Below are 20,839 nucleotides of genomic sequence, written 5' to 3' on the forward strand. Positions count from 1 at the left end.
TCAGACCAAGGTACTGTAACCCTAACCCCAGTAAGTGTTGGTTTATCCGTCTATATAACTGAAAGATATGTGTATGTTTGTATGTGTAGGAAAGTGTACCGTCTGCTTCTCCCTAAATTACAAGCACGCGGGAAAAATGACATAACTTTGAAATTGTTCGAAGCTCCACACATTCGATTTGAAACCAAAGCAAACGTTCCCTGAGGTGTAAAATGGGGCCTCCCATTTCCGAGACTTCTCGAGGTTATTGCACGTGTTCGTTTATGAAGGCACGCAGGTCGGAAGCACCCGGTGACGGTTGGTGGTGATCATTCCTGTAATTATCATCGTTGTTATAATTGGCATGCTATCCACTTTGCCCCATGTTCTCTGGGCGGCAGGGGGCTGGGATGGGTTTCCTGGATCTCCGCCAGTCTACGAGGGAGACCTGCCGGGTAGACTTTGGGCACACATCGCCCAGAGATTCATGACAGTGTAACGGCAGGAACTCTCCTCTTCTTTTGGCCTGTTCTTTCTAAAATACTTACCGAGACTTCCATGTGCCGGGTGGCAGAGGCGGGCCGTAGTTTAGACCTTGGTCCTGTCCAGGGCATTGATAATCTAGTACTTATAACAATAAGTGGTGACAAACTCAGGCTCCAGAGTGCATGGCCTGGAGTTGGGTCCTCGCCTCACGGTCACTTCCTGCATGACCTGAGCAAGTTATTCAACCACTCTGAGCTTTAGCATCCCCAACTGTAAAAGAGAGTGTAGCTCATTTTGAGGTTCAAATGAGGGTCTAACTTTTTTTTTAAGGAGAAAACATACCCAGTCATCATGCTTATGAACTACAAAAGGATCTGTACATCTGAGACTGATGTCACATTGTGTCAGCTGTACTCAAAAACATTTTTTTGAAAAAGGAGAAAACATGTGCATCAATTACATAACACAAGTTCGAAAGAGATTTTCTTTTTTTTTAATGTTTATTTTTGAGAGAGAGAGAGAGAGAGAGAGAGAGAGCAAGTGAGCATGAGCGGGGGAGGGGCAGAGAGTGAGGGAGACACAGAATCCGAAGCAGGCTCCAGGCTCTGAGCTGTCAGCACAGAGCCCGACGTGGGGCTCAAACTCACAAACCACAAGATCATAACCTGAGCCAAAGTCAGATGCTCAACTGACTGAGCCACCCAGGTGCCCCTCAAAAGAGAATTTCTGAGAGAACTTTTAACATCCTTTGGAAGTTCGGAGGAGAGAGACGATCTCTGGCTAGAATGGACTAGGGAAGTTTGGTTTGGGATCTTGCGAAGAACTCATAGTAGCTCTGAGTTTTAAGCGTTTACTCTGTTCCAGGAATTGTGCTAAGCACCTTGAATCTTTATTATAAGAGTGGCGTCCTTTATTAGGCTGGATTATGTTTTTAAACCTTCTCTACAATCCTCTGAGGCTCTAGCATGGATTATCCTGGCTTCTTGGATGGCAACAAGGCCTCGCCCCAGGTCAGCCAGCATACGAGGGGTGAGAAAGGAATGCACGTCGGGTCTGGCTGCCCCCAGAGTCCCCACCAGCGGGTCACCTGCAAGCAAACCTCAACCCCAAGCGGACAGTTCATGGCGCCAGGACGTTGCTCTGGTGTCGCTGATCCACAGAGCGATCCCCCTTCTGCGAGGAATTTAACTCGAAAGTAAATTTGCATCCTGTGAGGCCACAGCACCACAGCCTAAAAAGAAGCAGGTCAGGAAGGGTGTTGGGTGGCAGAAGCCAGCTAGCATAACACAAGGGGCAAGAGGCTGCGGAATCAACCCATCGTGGCTTCCAGCCCCAGCCTTGCCACTTACTAGCTGCGTGTGACCTTGAGTAATAAAGCGTGTGGTCTCACGAAGCCTCGGTTTTGTCATCTTTAAAATGAAAATGGCGAGAGTACCGACAGTTCCGGGTGGCCGCGAAGATCCCAGGAGATGCCGCTTGTGTGTACTAAACCTCAGTAGAAGGGTCCTCGTCACCATCATCAAGGTGCCAGTTCAGTGGCACAGATGGGTCTCTATCACGTCTGCTTGTCCTGAAAGTTGGAGCCATCCTGTCAGCCTTCCTGTGTAGGGACTTCCTTGCTGGCCTGGAGGAGGCCACAGAACAGATGGGCAGCTCCGGGGGGACACTTTCTTGGAGCTTTGACCTCCCAAGGGAGCCGCCAAGTGAAAAGACAATTACTAGAGATGAAGGCTGAATCCTTTGTGTGCTGGTCCATCAGGGATTGGACCAGGGCCACCCAAGTCATTTGTCATCTGCTAATGGGGCTGATCAATGGCCAGAGGGTGGAAGCCGGGCGGGTCGGGGGGGCGGGTTGGTACTGCTCACAGCCACCAGATCCATACACTGCGGCCTTCAGGATGACTGTGCTGGCAAGGTTATTATTTTTTTTCTCAAGAATGGGTGCTATATTTCACAGATAGCTTCCTGCTGCTTCTGAATGCAGAAAAGCCCATGAGTTTATTTATCTATTTATTTATTTAATGCTTATTTTTGAGAGACCGAGGGAGAGACAGTGTGAGCAGGGCAGGGGCAGAGAGAGAGGGAGACAGAGAATCCAAAGCAGGCCGCTCGCTGCCAGCACAGAGCCAGACCGGGGGGCTCGGACCCACGAACCGTGAAATCATGACCTGAGCCAAAGTTGGATGCTCCACCGAATGAGCCACCCAGGTGCCCCGGAAAGTCCATGAGTTTAATCCACATGCGCGTTTAAGTTGAAGCCTGATTACTAATCTAACCCACTTTGCAAGACGGTCTGTAAGGAACCGCCGGGGCCGCACTCTCCCCCAGCTCCCTCTCAGGACCACACTGATGTACAAAGGCCTCTTTGCCTCCCTGGGACTCTCAGGGTCCAGTCGGCTTTCTCCACTTCTCTGCACCTGCCACTGCCCAGTGTTTACCCCCTACGACTGGCTGCAGAAGGGGACCTTTTCCCCAGGCCCCATTTCTTTTTTTCTTTTTCTTTTAATTAAAAAATTAAAAAAAAAATTTTTTTTTTACATTTGTTCATTTTTGAAAGAGAGGGAGAGAGAGAGACAGAGTGTGAGCAGACAAGGGGCAGAGAGAAGGAGACAGAATCCAAAGCAGGCTCCAGGCTCTGAGCTGTCAGCGCAGAGTCCGACGTGGGGCTCGAACCCACAGACCGTGAGATCATGACCTGAGCGGAAGTCGGATGCTTAACCAGCTGAGTCACCCAGGTGCCCCTAGAAGAATGTTTTTTTAAGTTTATTTAGTTTTGACAGAGAGAGTGAGTGGGGGAGGGGCAGAGCGGGAGAGAGAGAATCCCAAGCAGACTGTGCACGTCCGCATGGAGCCCAAGGCAGGGCTCGAACTCACAGACCGCAAGATCATGACCTGAGCCCAAACCAAGAGTCGGACGCTTAACCGACTGAGGCCACCCAGGCATCCCCCTCACCAGGCCTGCTTTCTCAAAGCTTCTGAAGAACACGGGCCTTTGCTCTGGGGAACTAGACAGAAGACAAGAAAATAGTGAGCGTGGGAAAATTGCAACCCTAGGAAACCTTACTTCCTGTACTTAAAGCCTGTACTTCCTGCTTAGGCAGGGTGTAAAGTGGGGGAGTTCAGGGACCAGACCCTTGTCACCTTGTGACATCTCCCTCCCGGAGTCATCATCTCCCCTTCCCGACACCAGTTGGAGGGGCAATTTTAGAAGAAAAGTGCCCACGTTTATTTTCTCTTACCTTGTGAGTTTCTTGAGATCAGATATGCTTTTGACTTCTTTCAAAACACAGTGGGCATTTAATAAATGTTGACCGACCAGACTCCCCTCACGTGAGCCCACTGGGACTCCATCTTGGAAGGAGACTGTATTGATACATTTTGGTTGGAAGGTGTGGATTTGCTTAATCGTAGGCTTTCACGAGACATTTAAAAAACACAATGGTGGGGCACCTGGGTGGCGCAGTCAGTTAAACGTCCGACTTCAGCCAGGTCACGATCTCGCGGTCCGTGAGTTCGAGCCCCCCGTTGGGCTCTGGGCTGATGGCTCAGAGCCTGGAGCCTGTTTCCGATTCTGTGTCTCCCTCTCTCTCTGCCCCTCCCCCGTTCATGCTCTGTCTCTCTCTGTCCCAAAAATAAATAAACGTTGAAAAAAAAAATTTAAAAAAAACAAAACAAAACAAAACAAAAAAACACAACGGTGATCGGGGCACCTGGGTGGCTCAGTCGGTTAAGTGGCCGACTTCGGCTCAGGTCATGATCTCACGGTCTGTGAGTTCGAGCCCCGCGTCGGGCTCTGGGCTGACAGCTCAGAGCCTGGAGCCTGTTTCAGATTCTGTGTCTCCCTCTCTCTGACCCTCCCCCGTTCATGCTCTGTCTCTCTCTGTCTCAAAAATAAATAAACGTAAAAAAAAAAAAAAATTAAAAAAAAACCACAACGGTCATAGATGGTATTATGTTTAATAAAATAAGGTAACTTTGAGGTTTCTTACACTTTCATCAAACATTAGTGAATACCCGTCAAAATCTCCACTTCACCTTTAAGCCTCACCTGAAATGAAATTCGGATCACCCAGCGATATGTACACTCTGATTTGTCTTATAATGGGAGGCGCTCAAAGTGTTGTCTTCAGAACCCAACAGACCTGGTTCAAATCCTGTTACTTAAAAAGCTATATGACCTTAAAATTTTTGCTTACCTTCTTTGGCTGTAAGTTTTCCTTTTCTTCTTTTTCTTTTCCTTCCCCCCCCCCAAAAAAAATAAAGAGTTTTGAGCATTCAACAACATCTCCATGGACCACGCATGGCCAGCACAGAGTGCTATTGACAGCTGAGAACTCAACAGAGAGTTCATTCATTTGCTCAACGAACACACGTTGGGTCTTTGCCATGCATGTGTCATGGCTGATCATGACCCTGCCCCCATCCTCAGTTTACACTCTAATGCTAGTGCTTGTAGTTTTGTGCTAGTTAACACGGTCAAGTCCGGCCTTTCACGAAAATATTATTTTTTGAAGTGGGTTTAGTGACCCAAGAGCAAAAGACTTTCTTGTTCCTGTCAGATCCTTCCTCCCACCTACCCCACCTGCTCTCACCAGACATTACCAAAAACTGTATGTGGATGAATGGGAACAACATTTAGGTTTTGATGAGGTGATGTCTGGTTTTTTGTTTTTAAATTAAATATCACAGGTAAATTGCTAGTCCGTGCCAGAAACCAAAATGCAGACATCGCCACCATTTCTAAGAGAACCGCGTCAGCCCAGCCTGTGACCCCTGGAGGGTTCCCCCCCCCCCCCCCCCCCCCCCCCCGCCCACACTCCCTCAGGTAGTAATCAAGAAAGAAATAAGCCCTGGTAACCAGGATGTGATGCATGGCGCTTTATTACACATTCTTTGCTTTCCCCTCGAGCATGTTTTCTGTTGAATTTCTTTAAGCTTCTGCACACAGTTCAGAGGGTAATACCATTAATTAGACCAACAAGGTAATGTAATGAAAGGTATGAGCCTTTGCAGTGCATGAGATTTATCCCTGATTAACAGAGGAGCCCCTCCCATTGTGAGGCTTTGGTCTGTACTATCTGAGGATAATGCTACGATTGTAATTAAAACTGGGGAAGACATTTCACTCTTCCCCGCAAGTGGAAGACGAACGGTTGAAAAGCAGAGGAACCAAACTCATCACTTAGAGAAGTCAAAGAGATATTCCAAAAAAGCCCCAAAGAGGCTTGACTTATAATTAGCAACCCAAAGATTGCCAGTGATATTACACATCAATCTTTGTGGAAGAAAAAAACTTTAAGATTATTTTGACAAGATAGAGTTTTGACTGAAGTTGAGGGAAGCTAAAGGCGTTACTTGAAAATGTAATTATGTGAAGTTTCCATTATCTTCCTCCCTTTCAAAAGTCTCTCGACCCAGCAGGCAATTAGACGTGAAAGAGGGCAGGCAGGTTTGTGTGGTGCGCGGTGTGATTTCTTCCCAAGGACACACACACCTGGTGTGAGTTACTGTTTCCAGCTTCCTTGGAAGGGACAGGAGGTGGGGTGGGAACGGTCAGTCTGGCTGGTGAAGGGATCTGGACATTGTCAACAGCTGTCTCTTCTCCGTGGCTGCCCCATGTTCATTCCCAGACACCTGTTTGGTTTTTTTGCCTTTGGGGGGGGACCTAAGAGATTCTTAGGGATGTTTGACAGGTCATAGATTTCCATCCCGAGGCTGTTGTCCTCTGAGTATAGACTTGAGCCAGGAGAGCTGGTACAGCGCATAAGAATCCTTTCCTTCCCCATCACACCTGGTGGAGCTGGAGAATCAAGGCACCAGCCAATTGGACAGAGCCCCGCTGGGAACACACAAGGGCCACTAGAGGCCTTGTGTTCTGCCCTGGTCCTCTCAGGCTGTCTGTGCACCTTCTGCTGAATTCGTGACTTTCAGCTGTCAATCAAACGGCACCATTATTTAAATTCATCAGAGTTTAGATTCTGGCACACTCGCTAAGCGCCAAGTGGGGATGATCATGGAAAGCCTCAGCCATTAGCCGGTAAAGCTAGCCGCCATCCTAACAGCTCGCTTTTGGAGAACACTTAAGCCTGCACTCCCCCGGAAGCAGCATCGTTGACACGGATTCTCGAAGCAGACCACTGTGCCGCTCAGCACACCCACGTGGCCGGTAAGAAAGCAGAGGTCCAGGCAGGTCAAGCGACGTGCCCAGCGACACCGAGGTCCCGGAGACAGAGCCAGGCTCTCTGCTCCTCTCCAGGGCCACCGCCCCGGCTGGGGGACTCGGCATCTCTCTGCCACGGCCCCCTCCGGCCCCTGACACCTCACTGGGGCCCCCGAGGCACTGTAGCGCCTACCCTGGCTTTCTCCCTACCGTGGTCCGCGTTCCGGCCACACCGAGATTCTCGCATCTTCTCCCAGATTTCTCGAGGCTGTTCGTGCTGTCTGCGGTCCTGTTCCCTGTTCTCCACGCAGAAAACTCCCACTGGCCATGAAGTGGTGCTTCTAGGAGGCCTTCCAGACTCCCAGACACTGAGCCCCTCCTGCGTGCTCCCGCAGCCGGCTCTAGTAAATGTATATCGAACATCTGCTGGGTTCCAGGTGCTGCTGGAGTCCTGGGAGATGAAGCGGTGAACAGCAGGGAAAGCAGGGGAGAGACACTGTAAATAAATGTGTAAGGAAAATAAGCAGGCGAAGGAGGACGGAGCGAGGGTGGAGAGGGAGCTCCTTTAGGTCAGGGGTCAGGGAAGGCCCCGTGCAGAGAGCGGGAAGGGGGTGAAGTGTTGAGCCTTGCGGATGTGCAGGGGACAAGCATCTGAGCGGAAGGAAAAGCAGGTGCACGGGGCCGTGAGGCTACAGCCGCTTGGCGTGTCTGAGGGAGGAGGCTCAAGCAAGCAGGAGAGGAGGCGGGAAGAAATGCGGGCAGAGGGGCAGCTGGGCCACAGCCTGCAGAATGGCCGAGAACGGGGAGCTCGGGAATCTGGGGAGCCGGACAAGGTGCTTCTGCACGGGCCCACTCACTACGCTGCGCTCAGGGTTTAACAGATTCGACCCTCCCTCCCTTTGTGCTGCCTTCGGTTTACTCTGTGGTCTTCCCGCTGCTTCCCGTGAGTTCTGTGAAGGCAGGCAGGGCCCGGGTCTAGTTGATCCACCACGGTATCCGTAGGGCCTTCACAGCCCTGCCTCCTAGAAAGTGCCCAACAGATACGTGTGAAATGGTTCCCAGACCAGCCTGCTTCCTCTTAGATGCCAGAGCCATTAGCGAAGCGGAGGGGCGGGGCTGTTCGTGTTCTGGGTCATGTGATCCTCCCCCAAATTACAACCGACCGAAGGGGAGCTGGGCACCTAAGCCTGGCCTGTGCTGTGCAGGGTGCATCGGGTGCGTGGGGAGGAGGCTGCTCGTAGGGGGACACCGCCACTCATCAGGCCCCTCCCCCGGAGACACTGTGGGCAAGACGCCTGTGAAACTCTCTCCTCCTCCCCCCTGTCTGACTCTCTTGCCCTCTCCTTCCCAGGAAACGGGCAGCACCCATCCACTACTCGGGAACACATTCGGTGTCTTCTCTGAAGTTATTTTCTCCTTTTGCGACGGGTCACCCCAGTCCCCGCTGCTGGGCAAAGTGCACAAAATGCACCCGGTCCTCAGCTTTGTACTTCTGCGGCGGGGAAGGGTGGGGGGGATTGGCTTTGGTGGGAAGGGAGGTGGGGGGACGGGGCGGGGGAGCGTCCTGTGGGCCCTGTGTGCGTATGGATTCTGTGGGTTGGCTTGAAAGGATGACCTTTTGTTGGCGGAGTAATTTTAGTTTTCGTTGGCGCCCAAGACAAAGCAGGCTTTCAACCCACCCGCAGCATATAGGCGGCCAGGATTTTTTTCAATGAGATTGTAGGAAATTTGCCAAGTCGTTTGGGGCCTGTAAATTAGGCCTTGTTTAAAAATTTAGATAAAGCCCGATGTGAGAGAGAAATGCTTTCATAACACGAAACGGGAATCACGCTGAAAACCCCTTTCAAGTTAAATGGAACCGTTCTCGGGAAGCACAGGGACATGAAATGCTTCAAATGTCAAAAGAGTTTTCATTTGTTGTCCCAAGTGAAACGAAGGCGTTTTATGTGGCTTTCTAGTTGAGACGCACATGTAAATGGAATTCGTTTGGAGAATGCCCCTCCTGTTTCGGAATCCGTTGTCACAGACCTGCCTGATTCCATCCCATCTGTGCTGTAACCCCGCGAGGGGTGGGTCCCCCCCCGTCCCCGGTGTCCCGAGAGGAGGAGAGCCGTTCTGTGATGTGCGCTCCTGCCACCAGCATGGCACCTTTAAGCCACAACAAAACTGGAAGTATTGTCACGTCTTCAACTTGCCTTCCGAAGAGGCCAACTGTTGGACCGTCTGGAGGGGGTCTCGTGGATAACCAGTGAAAGGTGTCGGGGTTGGCTTCTGTGGGTTAGTGTCTGCCATTGTTAGGAAGCCTTTGTTCTTTCTCTGAGAGCCTTTCTGTACCCTGACTCCCTTATTTACCACTGCTCTCTATGGAGCTCCCTTCCCCATGGGCTGATTCCTTTGATGGGCCGCTGTGTTGCTCAGGATGTATTAGTTGCAAGGAACAGAAACTCCCAAGTTTAGACTGGCTGCAATGGTAAGGGGCTCTCACGACGGAAAAACGTCCAAGGCTTCCAGCACTTTCTGTGCACGTCCATTTAAGCCTCTGGTGCAGCTCGGCTCAGCTGACCAAGCCCCGCCTCCTCTCGGCCTCCTCAGTGTCGATTCCAAAGGCCACACGGGTCTTTACCCTTGCTGCCCCAGGATGGCCACCGCCGTCTCCAGAGTAGCTTGCTTCCTCACTCACATCCAGTGGGGAAGAGCTGACTCTTGTCCGATCTTCAGGAAAAAGTCCCGGACTTAGGTCTGACTGGATCAGAGGCGGTTCCTGAAGCAGGGACGGCGGAGGGGCGAGGGAAGAGTGCGTGTGGATCGTGCCGTTTCCTTCCCCCTAAAGCCGCGAACTCTGGACTGCTGGTATGCTGTGGCATGCTGGTAAATGTTTAACAAGTGACTCTCCCAGAAACAAGAAGAGAGGCAAAAGTAATAATAATAATAACAATAATAATACTAACGCAGAATTGGCCGGTTCCTGCGGTGTAAATCATCCTGCCATGGATGATTTTAAGCAACGAATGTAATACCACTGAACATACACTTGGGATCAGAAGCACATACATGATTGGCTCTCAGGCCGGTGCCGCAGGGTGACCCTTCCTCCAGTGTCTGCGGACCGCACAGAGGGCAGTACGGGTCCCCAAGCCAAAAGCAGAGAAAGGGAAAAGGTGTGGATGTGGGGGGCCCTCAATCCGGCCAGCCGCAGCATGCCCAGGCTTCTCTCCTGACCCTGCATCAGCCTGGTCCTTCCCAGGCCAGCATGAAGCCCACTGCCAGCCTCTCTGTACCTGTGGATAGTGGAGACAGTTTAACTTGGACTAGAAAGTCAAGCTGGGGCCCCCGGGCAAGTCCTTGGACCTTTCTCGGTAGCTTCAACCATAAAAGGATTGTAGGAATAGCCTCTCCCCCGAAGGGCCACCGTGAAGATCAGATGAAACGCCACCTGCATGCGCAGTGTGTCCCTCACGCCATGGGGACCACAGTTCAACACCGAGTGTAGTCCAGACAGGCCTGGGTTCAAATCCCGGCACTGCTGCGTATGAGCTGTGTGACTGTGGAGAAGACCCTTAACCTCTGTGAAACTTCGTTTTCTCATCAGTAAAAATGAAGGAGAATAATGGACCTTATCTGGAAGGGTTGTTGCAAACATTGAATAAGATAAAGCATATGAGGGCACAATAAAGGTAAAAGTCGTTGTTTTTTATAATTTCACAGCTAGTACATACTGATGACCCCCACACCCTGCAATCCCCTGCTCTTCCGGCAGCAGCCTCCAGTTTTTGTTTTGGAGGTCCGTCTTTCCCTGGCCTTCAGGCTCGGAGGTTCGCGGAACATCCCCTATCCCCACCTCACCCCACGTCCTGCTGTTTAAGCCAAAGAGTATAGTTACCTCCTGTCACCACTGTTACTAGTTTAGAGGTCCAGTCAGAATTCATCCAGGAGCTGCTGTGAAAGCTACTAGGAAGTGACTCGCTCTGCACTGAGACCTGGAAGACCAGAAGGGTGGAGCTGCTGCATCCATTTTGTCACCATGAGGTAGGCGCCGAGTAGTGTATGTATGAGCCGACAGATGGCGGGAGCTACAGGCGTTGGAGTCTTGGACCGAGAACCTCATCCTTGGATATTTCGCCCCTATATTCAGTTTATTCTTAAGCTAGTGAGGGCTGGGAGTTTTCATCAGTTGCAACCACGAGACTCCCGTCGGGCACATTACAGCTGGAGAAACAGCCTCAGAAAGTGGTGCAGGCGGGAGGGCGTAGCGGTGCCCGGACTGGTGCAGCAGACCCCCGCCAGGCTCTCCGGCTCCAGATCCTGTTTCCTCCCACCCCAGGCTCTGCCACTACCTCCACAGGATCTTTCTCGAGCTTCCAGCTGGCGGCCCTGGCGTGCACGGTGGAGAAGTGTGACTCCAGACTGTGCACATGGCAACTTCTCCCATCACACGGCATCCTTGCGAGAGAGCTCGAGCACGCGAGCCTGCAGCCTCGGGCTGGTTGGATTTGTCCCAGGGAATCAAGTGGAGAAAATTCCCAGACAGTCCATTCCCCTGCGTCGTCGAGGGAGCCTGCGGGTATAATGCACCTTTGTGGGTTGTGTGTCTGAAGCACTGTGCCGTTTTCATAAAGGAAGAAAGAAGAGTAGTGAGAGAGACCTTGGGGTCGACTCTCTTAGTGTCTCAGCACACATTCTGGCAAGCACCCCCAGGTTTTTAATAAATGTTATTTTGATTGGGCTTTGAAGTTTGGAGACGACAAAGTGACACATTTTCACAGTTCCCTGTCAAACCAAAGCATGACTGCCAAACTGTTAAGTTAAAAAAAAAAAAAAAAAAAAAGGCAGGAAAGGGAGCAGCTTGCGTGAAACATCTCCATTGCATTTTCAAGGTTCTTGGGGGGGGGGCTTTGCCTTCCCCCCACTATCATCTACAGGTACCTTTAATGTCGTGGTGCTTCCTGGGGTGGCTGACGGTGGGGTGGAATCTCAGGAGAATGTTTGCAAGAGTGTTGTAGTCAAAAGGCACTGTCGAGGGAGGGTGTTTTCATTTTAAAACAAACTTTTATAGGGCCGCCTGGGTGGCTCAGTGGGTTAAGTATCCGACTTCGGCTCAGGTCATGATCTCACGGTTCGTGAGTTCGAGCCCCGCATCAGGCTCTGGGCTGATGGCTCAGAGCCCGGAGCCTGCTTCGGATTTTGTGTCTCCCTCTCCCTCTGCCTCTTCCCCGCTCGCACTCTGTCTCTCTCTCTCTCTCTCAAAAATAAATAAATGTTAAAAAAAATTTTTAAACAAACTTTTATGAAGCATGGCATCTCTCTAGTGGTTTCTTTGTGGGAAAATTAGATGTGAATCCCTTTATAAATGGAAAAATCCTTCTATGGAGGAAAGAATCACCCCGGTGTCTTCGTCAGAAAATGCCTCCGCCGTAAAAGCTAGATTAGCGACACATACGTAATGAAGAACAATCTGTGTTGAGAAGTAGCCTGAAGATTAATGGCACAGGTTCCAAAGTGTTCTGAGAAAGTTGAACAAGCCTCCAGCAGGAGAATCCTTCCTTTTGGAGAAACCTTTCCTTTATTTTATGTTTTGGTTTGTTCACCTCACTTCTGGTCATTTTCCTGCCCCACCCCCTGCCCCCCGAAGCGGCAGGTAATGATCCCCCTCCTACGCAAGTGATCGTGCATTGCTCTGAGCCAGGAATCCAAGTAGAGGACCCTGTAGAGGCCCATCGTTTGGCCTCATCCCACCGGCATCACCCGCGTGCCTGACTTGACCACCTCGCCTTGGAGGAAGAGCCTGGTGTGGGGTGTGGCTGGCCCCGAACAAACTGATCACCAGTACAGGACCAGAAGAGTAACTCAAGATACTCACCTGTGATATAATAGATGGTGCCCTATTTGGGAGGGGGAGTGAGACACGACCTCAGATGATCAGATCTCCTGGTTTTGAGACGCTGTGGTACGCAGCATCATGGCCCCCCCCCCCCAGAGACGTCCGTGTCCTCATCCCCCAAACCTCACATGGCAGAAGGGCCTCTGCAGATGTGAGGTGAGATGATCGTGCGTTGTCTGGTGGGCCCAGCGTCCCCGCGAGAGCCCTTATGAGAGGAAGGCAAGACGAGCAGAGGCAGAGAAGATGTGTTGGTGGAAACAGGTCAGAGAGATGTCCCTGCTGGAAGGGGCCACAAGCCAAGTCATGTAGGCGGCCCTAGCAGCTGGAAGAGTCGAGGGAATGGATTCTCCCCCGGGGCCTCCAGGCGCATGCAGCCTTGCGACACCTTAATGCGAGCCATGGAAGGCACATTTTCGGACTTTTTTTTTTTTTTTTTTTTTAAGGCGCTGAGTTTGTGGTAATTTGTTACAGCAGCGATAGGAAACTAATACAGACATCCGCTGTCAAAGGCTTTAAAGTAACACACACCCCTGGGCTCTCAGATCACAGAACATAATTCATGCTTTCTTTGATGATGCAGAAGACACTTTAGGCCCCTACCGTGCCTTGGGCACATGCTTCTGAAAATACGTTTCTGTTACATTAGTGCCGCTTAAGAAAGAGCTTGAACTGATGGGTTGTGAAACTCGCCTGCTTCTCCCGTACTGTTTGAAAAAACAGCCACCACAAAAGGCGATCATTTGGAGTGGGAAGACAAATACCTCAGGTGCTCACCCCGGAGCCTCACAGAGCTGTGAGCTGTCCCGTCCTGAGTTCTGTGTCATCGTGCCTAGTTCCATTGCCCTCCAAGGGTGCCACCGATGTGTCTGATGCTATGAGGCAGGAGAACCAGGGTAAATACGGGGTTTGCAGAAGGGGGGACCCATACTTCTCCCTCTCTTTGCACGCCTGTTTCTCATTAACATCACGAGGAGTTACGCGTGTGCGTCCAGAAGGCGGTGGCTGCCATTGACTGTAAATTAAGCCAGTGCACAACAGTCTGGGCTCACAGACACTGTGCTCACACTTGAACTATTCCTCCCCCCAGGGAACTTTCTCCCCAGCGAATATATCATATGCTTCCTGATTCTATTTTTTTTGTTGTTGTTGTTTTATAAAGCCTGGCTGATAAAAGATGAAAAGATCACTAAGGATTTCTTCTCTTTTGGCTTAAAATTTTCCACCTCATAACCACACGTGGAGAATCTGTCTTCAAAAATGGATTATATGTTGGCAGGAGGTTGGATGCTTCAGTCCTCGTGTCACTGCAGGATGCCTGCCGCACCATAAACGAAGCCTATGCATTATGTCTCCCGGGCCCTGGCCGCTCAATCACGGCAATATGAAGGCAGGGCGAAGGTGGGGGGGAGCCCGGCCCTTGGGCACTGTGTGGGGAGCTCTGCCTGCATTTGGGGCAGTGGGTCTAGACAGTTCCGCTTCCTTCCGCCCACCGTTCAGTTACATCCTGTTTATGCAGCCCGGCACAGGCTGGCTTTGTTTGGTAAGTTGCCTTCTATAAGGGATGGCCAACAGGGCAGGCCAGGGCTCTCTGACGAGCTCACTGTGGGCTTTGGAGGGGCTCCTAAAGGTCACCTAGTGCTGGCAAAGAAGGTTCCTAGGGCTAGAATGCACTTCATGTTTCCAGCCCGTTTTTCTTCTTCAGCAAGAGTCCACTCAGGGGATGGGTAAGTTTGCAAATTTGCCCTGACTTACTGTGCGCATGTAATAAAAAGGGGGAGGAGGAGGAGGAGGAGGAGGAGGAGGAGGAGGAGAAGAAAGGAGGTTGAGCGGCTCAGAAATGGGGCTGTGGAGTCCAGCTGCTTAAGGTAGAACTTGGCTTTGCCTTGTAATAGCCGCGTGAACTTGGACAAGTCCCCCAGCCTGCAGGTGTCAGTTTCCCCACTTGTAGTATGGTGGGGGAGGGGGATGAGAATGGTACCCACCCCACAGGTATTATGGGGAGGGGGGTGAGGGGGGTGAGGGGGATGGAGTGAATGCCAAGCTGTTTGCATTGGCTCATGCTGAGTGTTGAGTAAATATTAGCTTTTTGTTGCTGCTGCTGCTGCTGTTAATTGGGTGAGATGATGTCATAGATTAGTTAAGCCCAAGGCTCTGAATTCTACAAATCCTCTGTGCCGGCTCCTGGCACTGGGGCTTTGGGCCAGTCCCTGACTGCCCTGACTGGGGTTCCCCAGTACAGCCATACAGCCGTGAGGGGTCAATGTGAGATACCTGGTCAGGGCCGGCACCTAGGTAGCCAGAAGGAAGTCATGGCTTCCTTCCACCACTCTTCCTATGCCCCCTGTTGCTACCACTATTATTAGTAACAGGGTGTCTCTTAGGCCTCCTTAAATCATCCTGTCCCTTTTGCCGTGTTCTCTACGGGGCCCTAGCAAATGTAATCCACTGGTACTTATGGGCTTTCCCTGCTTCAGGTGTAGCTGTGTCTTGTGTTGTAGCTGATGTGAAATAATCAGACCAGCGGTTCCCAACCACGGCGAGTTGGCAATGTCCGGAGACAGTTTTGGGATGTCACAACGAAGAGGGGGGGGTGCTGGTATCTAGTGGGTGGGGGGCCAGGGGATGCTCCTAAAATCCCTACAATATATTAGGACAGCCCCTGACCCCAAACGTCAACAGTCCAAAGTTGAGAAACCCTGAACTAGATGATCTCACAGGTGACCTATCGGTTGTCCGCACCCTGATTTGTTTTATTCCATCGATTTGTTGTATTTCCTTATTCCAGTGTCTGTTTACATTGAGGTTTGTCGGCATGTGGAAAGTCACGGTTGCCCAGGAAGGTAAAGGGTAAAAATGTACTCTCTGTCCCCGTTCTTGTATCTCAGTCTCAATACATCCAGTCCAAAGGAAGGAGGAAAGCAGGCCCTGAGGGCAGAGTGAAAGGAGGGAGGGTGTAGGTGGGGCCCTGGACCCCAGGATTCTGGCCCCCTTTCCACCTCTCTGGGCTTCAGGTTTCCCATCTGGCAAACGAAGGGGTGGGACCAGATGGAAGTTGCCATTGGGCTCTAAAATTCCTAATTAGAACTTTAAAATCAGATGGTCACCCTGTCAAGGTCCTGGTGGAGACTAACTTGCATGGTGGAGACGGTGTTGTCTGATCCTCCCCACCCCCACCTCCTCCAAAAGGAAGTGAAATGAATTCGAGTCACCTGTGTGCCTTACCTTGCGCCCTTGGGATTGGAGGCTGCTTGCGTTGGTTGGGCATTTCTGGCTCTCCTCTGTCCCTAAAAACCCTTACCATCATGACAGTGACAGCAGCTGGCAGCTTCAGGAGCCAGGCGCCATCACTTCTCCCGCCTTACAGATGGGGAAACTGAGGCACGGTTGTTGATCACAGGTGGGAGAGCTGGGCAGTCGGAGTCTCCCCCACCAACTAAGACACGATCACTCCAAGTTGCAAGAAGCGATCCCTTCCCCGGCAAGCCCGTGCACACGCTTTAGTACTCCGCTAAATTTCAGATGAAGCTCATTGGTGAGATGCCACCCTCCTTAGGAGGGGAGAGAGAAGACCAGAGGGAATATAGAGGGGAACTAGCAGAAGTTCTATATTGCTCCCCCCCCCCCCCCCCGCCGCCAAACGCATGCTCGTGTGATCGAAGGGAAATCCGACCTGAGGTTCAGACGTTTCACAGGGAGATGAAACCCTGAGAGCTCTGATTTCAAAGGGGTCCCTCTGAAGAGCCTGGCCCCTGGTGACGCTTCACAAAGGCTGCCTGGAGAGCCCGTCCAGTCCCAGCTTTCTCATTCCTTTGTTAGCCGGCTGTGTGTTCTCTCTGCGACGGGACTCCCCCTGTACCTGGGATGTGTAATGGGAGGCGTGCAGTGAAAATAGAGCTAGAATAACCTGGGTAGAGCTCATCAGAAAGGGCAAGAGGTGATAGAAATAGGGCCAGGCAGAGTCACCATCGGCATAATTCTCGTCAAAGGAATATCATGATAGGAGCTTTCACGTTTTACTGAGCACCTACCACATGCCAGGTACCAAGCTAAGTTCTTTGCTGGCGTTAACTGTTTCAGCGTCCCAACAGCCCCAGGGGGCAGGTGGGAGGAAGGCTGAGGCTCAGAAATGTCACAGGGCTCACCAAGGCCACAGGGTGGGATGCGGTGGACACACAGGTAGCTTGAGCAGGACCCGCGCTTTCGGTCACCCTCCTCAGATACCTCTCACTGGCTCTCTGTCCAGTCATCCAAGAGCTTTTATAAGTGATGGTACCCAGACTCCACTTTCCAAAGCTTCTGCTCAGTTAGTCCTGGATGGGGCCTGGGCATGGTACCATTTTTTTTTTTTTTTTTAACTCCCCAGGTGATTGTGTGGGGAGCCAGGGTTAAGAACAAGTCACGTATAGGGCACCTGGGTGACTTGGCTGGCCGAGCGTCCGACCCCGGCTCAGGTCATGATCTCATGGTGTGTTGAGTTTGAGCCTGGCATTGGGCTCTGTGCTGACAGCTCAGAGCCTGCAGCCTGCTCTGTAATCTGTCTTCCTCTCTCTCTCTGCCCCTCCTCAGCCCATGCTCTGTCTCTCTCTCACTCCCTCAAAAATATATAAACATTGGTTAAAAAAAAAAAAAAAAAAAAGAACCAGTCATGTATAAATGTGAGTGTGAATCTGTGTATATGAACACGTGTGTGTGTGTGTTTGTATCTCAGTGTGTTGTATTAGTTTCTAAGTGCTGTTGTAACAAAGTCCTAAATCTGGGTGTCTTAAGAGAACAGAAACGTATTCTTTGTCCATTCTGGAGGCTCTGAGGGAGAGTCTGTTCCAGGCCCGTCTCCCAGCTGCTGGTGGCTACGAGCAGTCCCAGCCTCCTTGGCTCCGAGGCTTGCCATTTCTGTCTCTGCCTTCATATCCCCATGGCACTCTTGCTGGGTGTCCTTGTCTCTCTCCGTAGGTCCGTTCCTCTTATAAATAGGGTGCCAGTCATTGGATGTAGGGCCCTTAGTAGTCCAGTAACTCATCTCAACTGATCACATCTGCAAAGAACGAGTTCCGAATGAGGTCACATTCTGAGGTTCCCAATGGGCAGGAATTTTGGAGGGACACTATTTAACCCACCGTGTCTGTGTGCCTGGGTACGCGTGCGTGCGCAAATCACTGAGGTTGTGTTAAGAATGGCTCTCCTCTTGAGACCTGTAAGGCCCTGGCCACAGTACAGAACCATCGTGTGTGTTTCTGGAGAGTCAGCAGGGAGACGGGTCCTCTCCCCAAAGATGGGGTTGAGTGTTCCTCTTGAATGGGTCTTGGGTCCTTCTACTTCTCCATCCACAGGCCACTCCCCCATCCAGGCCGCCATCGTCTGTCATCCGCATGGACAGCAGCGACCACCCCATCGGTCTCCCTGCCTCCCGCCTTGCAGACTCTGCAAGCCCCCACTTACACCATTCCACGCAGTTCATTGTGAACCAGCAGCCTGTCTTCTAAATGCCAAAGCTAAACTTGTTACTTCTCAGCCAAGGCCCTTCAGTAGATCGTGTTGTCATCCTGAGAGCCTTTCCAGTCTCTCTGTCCAGCATCACCTAGTGCTGTCCCCATCATGAAGGTGCTTCGGTGCCGGAAGCACATCTCCTGGCTCTTTTCTTCAGGCCATCCTCTGTGTGGTCCCTCTGCCTGGAAGGCGGGACAGATGCCATCTCAGGGACCCCAAAGGCTGATGCGCTCAGGCAGGTCTGTGATCCCCCCGGGGGCCCCGCAGACAGCATAGAGTAAGCCCAGGAGACTCCTGTTTGGGCCTCTCCTTGAAACCTTGAGTCGGGCAAAGAAACTAGTAAATAACCCCACTGAGATTCCCCCAGCCACTTTCCAAGCTGGAAATGAAATGATCAGCTGTAGAAATGTGATGCATAACACAGACCAGCTTAATGGTTTTCTGAAACATTAAAAATGAATGTTGAGCATCAACACTTTTAGTGGTCAAATGTCCCCCATGGAGCTCAGTGTCTGGAAATTGTCCCTGTAGGGGACATCGGGGACCATGGCTGTGGGCCTGTTTGGGATGGTAGAAATGCCCTGTGGAGTAGAGGCCATTTAGGGGTGAGCTGGGCTTAAATGGCTCAGGCAAGGGGCACAGAAGCTTTCTCCCTAATCTCTGCTCTCACCAGTTGTTTGTAAACTTCAGAGGCTTTTCACAACCCTAGCTTGTTTTATGCAATACGGAGGGCAGGCCTGTCAGAGGCCTGGAGCCGGCCAGTGCCTACGGCTCCTAGGTACTCTGACCCATGTCCTGTGATGTTTTTAGCCATCCAGGGCAGGGAGGCGAGGCTCACATTCCCAGTGGTCGCCTGTGGCTGCGGGTAGGGCTGCTGCCCCTTTCCATGGATCAACTTTGAATCTTACTGGCTTCTGGAACTCGGAATTCCCCGCCCCCCAACTTCCTCATCCCCTTGGGGGCAGAGGGAAGGATGGGAGACTTCTTTCCCTAACTTGTGCCACTACTAAGCACCCCAGGTGGAGGTGGAGGGAAGAGCCGCAGGCACAGCCCAGAACAAAAGGTTGTTGGAGAAATGCTCGCAGTTTGTTCGGGCCTGAAACGGCAATATCTTTAAAAACACAACCTGCTGCTTAGCTAAGTTTAAAAAAAACAAAACACCCCTTTATATTTTAGATAATAAAGCTCAAAATTATTCACTATGTTAGATGCTGCTTAATACAGTTATGGTCTAATGAACTGCCTGATTGGTATTTGCCAGGTTTCAACCGTCTGGGACCCACTGGGATGTGCTGTGATACTGTGGCAAGTGGACTCAGCCTCTGTTCTGTGTCCGTCGGGGAGGCAGCGGGTTGGGACGTTTGTCATTCCCTTAAAGGCCTCTTAAATACCCATGCCCTTCCCTGCCGGCACAGGTGCTGGGGCGAGGGGTCCGGAGAGGTCTGTGGTGCCAGGGCAGTCTCGAATTGTAGCCATTCCCAGGGGGCAGCCATTGCAGAGATCTTTGGTTTCTGTGCTAGGTCTACCTATCATGTGCCTGAGCAATTAGTCCTACTACTTTCCCGAAGTGTTCACCTGGTGCTTTGCAGCTTCCTTGGCAAGAACCCCGGGAGCTGCAACTTAGTAAGGATCCTACCCTTCCACTGCAAAGCCCGGCCCAAATAGAGAGTCTGCAGCCTATGCTCTGACCTGTAGTCATGCTGCCCCTGGGCCTTTGCACATGCCATTTGCTCTGCCTGAATAACTTTTTTTTTTTTTTTTTTTTTGAGAAAGAGAGAGAGAGAGGGAAGGCGTGTACACATGGGAAAGGGGTAGGGAGAGAGGGAGCGAGAGATTCTTAAGTAGGCTCCACACGCATCATGGAGCCTGACCCGGGGCTCGATCTCACCACCATGAGTGGAAGTCAAGAGTCAGATGCTTAACCAACTGAGCCACCCAGGTGCCCCATCTTCCTGGATAACTCTACTCTCACTCTCCATATGCTCACCGCCATCCCCTGTATCGTATTAACTCCTCTTGTTGCTTCGGGTCTCCAGTTAAATGCCTCTTTCCTTCGAAAGGCTTACTGAGCTCCCAGGGCCCTGGTCTGAATCTCTCCTTTTGCCAGCACATTTTCCTCCATCTCTTGGCTCTTTGATCTGGCTGTATTCTCAGGAAGGCTCTTTAGTGGCACCCTGGTTGTGGGTGACTGTGAACTCACAGTCCCCAGATGAATCACGGGGCCTTACTCCTAGTGGTTGTGGCAAAAGTCCCGAGTCCTTTGTCCATCGCTGAATCAATTCCACTATGAATCTGATTGGCCAGGCTTGGATCTTGGAACTAAGTAGAGTCAGCCCCTCTTAAACCACATGACTTAAAGTGGTGAAACCAGAAGCAGAGGAATGTTCAGATAATTAATACTAAAATACCGGTATAAGGACGTATACTGGGCAGGCGAAAACCAGATGGCCCCTGGAGTGCCATGCGGCCCACTGGACTCCTAGGCTGAGTTGTGGGAGATAGCCCTGCATGTTGCTGCACCAGGTCGGTCTAGATTTGGCCAGCGATGACAGAACATCTGAGATAACAGTAGCCTAAGTAAAACAAAAACACAAACAAAAACCCCATTATTCTTCTTTCCCATAAAAGCGAGATGTGGGCAATCCGGGACTGGCATGAGGGCTCCTCCACAAAGTGGCGCTAAAGGGTGTCTTTCAGCTTCCCATGGTGCCATATCCCTGCAGTGTGGCCCCAGAACCTTGAGGGCCGAGAGGGCACACCAGCCGTCACAGCCCCACTCCCAGAAGCAAGACCGAAGAGTCTGGAGTAAGGAGCAGAGGAGGTATACCAGCTGACGTCTAAGGAGGCTCTCT

The 20,839-nt window shown here is 51.4% G+C and overlaps 1 protein-coding gene and 1 long non-coding RNA gene across 6 annotated transcripts in view; both read left to right on the forward strand.

The window, feature by feature from the left end:
- The window catches only part of KAZN (kazrin, periplakin interacting protein), a 1,079,687-nt gene that overhangs the window by 637,886 nt on the left and 420,962 nt on the right, over positions 1-20,839 (forward strand). The gene's annotated exons all lie outside the window — the stretch shown is intronic.
- Positions 8,198-10,294, forward strand: LOC123597216. The gene is made up of 2 exons (XR_006712037.1): positions 8,198-8,902; positions 10,215-10,294. It is a non-coding gene; the product is annotated as an uncharacterized LOC123597216 (long non-coding RNA).

This window comes from Leopardus geoffroyi, chromosome C1 (assembly GCF_018350155.1).
Source record: "Leopardus geoffroyi isolate Oge1 chromosome C1, O.geoffroyi_Oge1_pat1.0, whole genome shotgun sequence".
Lineage (NCBI taxonomy): Eukaryota > Metazoa > Chordata > Mammalia > Carnivora > Felidae > Leopardus > Leopardus geoffroyi.